Source organism: Manis javanica, chromosome 2 (genome assembly GCF_040802235.1).
Source record: "Manis javanica isolate MJ-LG chromosome 2, MJ_LKY, whole genome shotgun sequence".
Lineage (NCBI taxonomy): Eukaryota > Metazoa > Chordata > Mammalia > Pholidota > Manidae > Manis > Manis javanica.
Genome location: NC_133157.1, coordinates 93,584,895 through 93,590,054, shown reverse-complemented (window position 1 = coordinate 93,590,054; position 5,160 = coordinate 93,584,895). Strand labels below are relative to the sequence as shown.

General features: G+C 32.9%; 1 non-coding gene across 1 annotated transcript; it reads right to left on the bottom strand.

The window, feature by feature from the left end:
* Positions 1-251: 251 nt before the first annotated feature.
* On the bottom strand, positions 252-422 carry LOC118967095 (U1 spliceosomal RNA). The gene has a single exon (XR_005053900.1). It is a non-coding gene; the product is annotated as a U1 spliceosomal RNA (small nuclear RNA).
* Between the last annotated feature and the right edge of the window lie 4,738 nt (positions 423-5,160).

Sequence of the window (5,160 nt, the reverse complement as noted above, 5' to 3'; positions counted from 1 at the left end):
TTTCCAGTTTGGATGTCTTTTATTTCTTATTTTTGTCAAACTGCTCTGTCTGGGACTTCCAGTACTATGTTGAAGAGAAATGGCAAAAGTAGGCATCCTTACCTTATGCCAGATCTTAGAGAAAAACATCTTAGCTTGATTATGTTAGCTATGTACTTTTTATAGATGATTTTACTGTGTTAGGGTAAGTTTCTTCTATTCCTCTTTTGTTGAGAGTTTTTAAAAGAATGGATATTGCATTTTTTTTTAATTAGGGGAAAGCACAAACGCTACTAGAAATGGAGTCCCCCACTACTAGAAATGATGCAGCCGAGTTTCCCACATGTGGGGAAATCGCAGGGGTCAGCACATCCGGAGTGGATAAACCGCACCCTGGGTAAACCACCTTCGTGATCGTGGTACTTCTCCTGCAAGGTAAGCATACATTGCACTTTATTACATGCTTTTTTTCTGCATCAATTGGGATGCTAATGTGGTTTATGTATTTCATTCTGTTAATGTGTTGTATCACATTGGCTGGTTTGTGTATATTGAATCATCCTTGCATACCAGAGATAAATCCCACTTGGTCATGGTGTATAATCCTGTTAGTGTGCTTCTGAACTTATTTGAATAGAATGTTATTATGGACTTTTGTATCAATGTTCATTATGGATATTGCTTGTTATTTCTTTTCATATGGTATCTTTATCTGGTTTTGATATCAAGGTGAAGGCCTTATAAAGTGAATTTGGAAATATTTTCTCTTTTCTTTTTCAAGAGTTTAAGAAGGATTGGTATTAATTCTTTGAATGCTTGGTTGAATGCACCCATGAAGCCATCTGGCCCTGGGATTTTCTTTTTTGGGAGTTTTTGATCACTGATTCAATATTCTTATTTTTTATTGGTCTATTCAGTCTTTCCATTTCTTCTGATCCAACCTTGGTATATTGTATCTTTCCAGGAATTTACCCATTTCTTCTAGGTTATCCAGTTTGTTGGTATATAGTTGTCAGTAATAGTTCCTTATAATTCTTTTTACTTCCGAGCTGTCTGTTATAGCGTTTCCTCTTTCATCTCTCATTTTGAGTCTTCTCTCTTTTTCTCTTAGCCTGTCTAGCTAGGTGTTTGTTGGTTTTATCTTTTCATAAAACCAACTCTTATTTTGTTGGCTTTTGCTATTATCTTGATTTATTTTGGCTCTACTCTGTACTATTGTCTTCCTCCTGTTGACTTTAAGCTTACTTTGCTGTTCTTTTTCTAGTCACTTAAGGTGTAAAGGTAGATGTTTGAGATCTTTCTTCTTTTTTTAATGTAGGTGTTTATCACTATAAACTTCCCTCTTAGTACTTCTTTGTTGCATCCCACAAGGTTTGGTATGGTGTGTATTTATGTTCATTTCTCTTGAGATATTTTTTAAATCCCCTTTGGATTTTTCTCTTTTACTCAATAATTGTTCAAGAGTGTATTTAGTTTAAATAGAATATTGTTAACTTCCCATTTTCTTACTGTTATTGAATTCCAGTTATATTCCATTGTGGTTAGAAAAGGTACTTGGCAAGATTTTAATCTTGAATTTGTTGAGACTTCTTTTGTGACCCAGCATGTGATCTATTCTGGATAATGTTCCATGTGTGCTTAAGAAGAATATGTATTTCTGCTATTGGATGGAAAGTTTGTATATGTCTGGTCTGTATAAAAAGTTCTTTATAGGTCCATTTTGTCTACCATGTTGTTCAGATCTCTATTTCTTTATTGATTTTTTTGACTGACTGTTATATCCATTATTGAAGTGGGGCATTGAAGTCTTCTACTCTTATTGTATTGTTAATTTCTCCCTTCAATATATCAATATTTGCTATATATATTTAGGTGCTCTGATGTAGAGTGCATATACATTTAAAATTGTTACAATTTCCTCTTAAATTGACCTTATCATTATATAATGATCTTCTTTCTGTTGAGAGACAGGTTTTTATTTAAAGTCTATTTTATCTGATATAAGTATAGACACCCCTGCTTTCTCTTGATTACCATTTTCATGGGATATCTTTTTCTATCCCTTCACTTTCAATTTATATGTGTCTTCATATCTAAAGTTAATTTCTTATAGGCAGCATATAACTGGATCTTGGTTTTTTTATCCACTTAGCCACTTTATATCTTCTGATTGAAAAATTTAATGTGTTTACATTTAAATAATTGTTGATGGGGAAGAAAATACTATTGCCATTTTTAAAACTGTTTTCTGTTTATCTTGTAGTTCATTTGTCCCTCTTCTCTCTTGCTGTCTTTCCTTGTGTTTTCTTGGTTTTTTGTTTTGTTTGTTTATCTGATACTTTTTTCTTCTTTTGGGTAGTTTCTGTAGGTATTTCCTTTGTGGTCATCATCAGGCTTACACAAAATATCTCATAATTATAATAGTGTTTTTAAAGCTGATACAATCTCACTTGCATACAAAAAGTCTACACTTTTACTTTCCCACCCACACAGTTATTAATATCACAATTTACATCTATTTATATTGTGTATCCATTAACATAAACTTATAGTTACTTTTAATACTTTTAACTTTTAGATTAGAATTAAAAGTAATTTAGCCACCACCATTACAGTAATACAGTAATATTAATCGCATTGTCTATATATTTACCTTTACCATGTTTCATACTTTCTTATGCTATTGTGTTGCTGTTTAACATCACTTCACTTTAACTTGAAGGACTGTCTATCATTTCTTGTAAGGTAAGTCTATTGGTGATGAACTCCCTCAGCTTTTGTTTGAGAAAATCTTTCTCCAAGTTTTTGTTTGAAGAAATTTATTTATTTTTATTGAGGTATAATTGATACACATCATATTTATTCAGGTTTACAACATGATTTGGTATTTGCATATATTTTGAAGTGATCATCATGATAAGCCTAGTGAACAATCTGTCAACATACAATAGTTACAAACTTTTTTTGTTGTGATAAAAACTTTTAAGATCTATTTTGTTAGCAACTTTTGAATATGCAATATTAACTGTAGTCACCATGCTGTACATTACACCTCATGACTTTTTATTTTATAACTGGAAATTTTTGTACCTTCTGACCACCTTCACCCATTTTGCCCACACCCCACTTCCACCTCTGACAACCACCAATCTGTTCTCTGTACTTAGAGCTTGGTGTTTGGGTGTTTTGTTTGTTTGTATAGATTCCACATAGAATTGAGATCAGAAGTGCTATTTATCTTTCTCTGTCTGACTTATTTCACTTAGCATAATGCCCTCATATTGTCACAAATTCTCCTTCATTTTTAAGGGACAGTTTTTCCAGATACAGTAGTCTTGGTTGGTTGGCAGTTTTCTTTCTTTTCAGTACTTTGAATGTATCATGCCACTCCTTCAGATATACAAGGTTTCTGTTAAAAAATCCTCTGAGAGTCTTATGGGAGTCAAAATTCTCTGTCTTTAAATTCTGCAATTTGATTATAATGTGTCTTGGTGTGTGCTTCTTTGAGGTCACCTTATTTTGTGTTCCTTGTTATTTTCCCACTTCAATTTCACTGATTTTTGCCCTAGTTTTTATTATTTCTTTTTCTTTTGCATGCTTTAAGATTATATAATTTTTCTGTCTCTATTTCCAAAGGTGGATGTTTAGGTTATTGATTTTAGCCCCATCTAATATTTCTCTAAGAACTACTTTAGCATCATCTTTCAAATTTTCATTAGTTCAAAATATTTTTTATTTCTCTTGAGACTTCTTTTTTGACTTGTGTAATTTTGAAGCATATTATTTAATCTCCAAAACTGACAATATTTTTGAGCTCTCTTTTATTGATTTGCATTTTAATTCTTATTGAGATTTCAGAATATACGTTCTGTGACTTGTATTCTTTAAAATTTTAAGGTGTATCTTTTTTAGCCGATAATGTGGTTTGCCTTGATGGGTGTTCCATATGAGATTGAGAAGGATGTATATTCTCCTATTGCTGGATGGAGTATTCTCTAAATGTCAAGTATAAAGAGTAAATTGCTAAGGCTCTTCAGGTCAGCTATATACTTACCATTGTGCCTGCTTGTTCTATCAGTTACTAACAGAAATGTTTGAAGTTTCCAAGTATAATAGTGGACTGGTCTATTTCTTTTTTCCATTCCATCAGTTTTTGCCTCAAAAAAAGATTATTTTGATACTTTTGTTAGATACATAAATATTTAGGATTGCTGTGTTTTATTGGAAAAATGGTCCCTTCATTTTTATGTACTGGCGCTTTTTATATCTAATAACTTCCCTTTTTCTGTAGTCTCCTGAGTCTGAAATTAAATTAGCTATTCTAGCTTTCTTTTGATTAGTATTAGGATAATGTATCTTCTTTCACCCCTTAATATTTTTTTGACCTACAAGAGTCTTTATAATTAAAGTGGGTTTCTTGTAGACAATGTATAGTTGGGCTTTGTTTTTTAAATCTACTTTGACAATCTCTTTTTTTTTTTTTTGAGAGGGCATCCCTCATATTTATTGATCAAATGGTTGTTAACAACAATAAAATTCAGTATAGGGGGGTCAATGCTCAATGTACAATCATTAATCCATCTCAAGTCTAATTCTCGTCAGTCTCCAATCTTCTGAAGCATAACGAACAAGTTCTTACATGGTGAACGAATTCTTACATAGTGAATAAATTCTTACATGGTGAACAGTACAAGGGCAGTCATCACAGAAACTTTCTGTTTTGATCACGCATTATGACCTATAAACAATCAGGTCAAATATGAATATTCGTTTGATTTTTGTACTTGATTTATATGTTGATCCCACATTTCTCCCTCTATTATTATTATTATTTTTATTTTTAATAAAATGCTGAAGTGGTAGGTAGATGCAAGATAAAGGTAGAAAACATAGTTTAGTGCTGTAAGAAGGCAAATGTAGATGATCAGATGATCAGGTGTGTGCCTATGGACTAAGTATTAGTCCAGGCTAGACAAGGGCAGCAAGACATCCACGGATGCAGAAGATTTCTCTCAAAGCGGGGGGGTGAGGTTCTGAGCCTCACCTCTGTTGATCCCCAAATTCTCACCTGATGGCCCCCCTGCGACTGTGCCTGTCTTAGGTTGTTCCTCCCTTGAGGAATCTTACCCGTCTCTGGCTAACCAGTCATCTTCCGGGGCCATACAGGGAAATGTAAAGTTG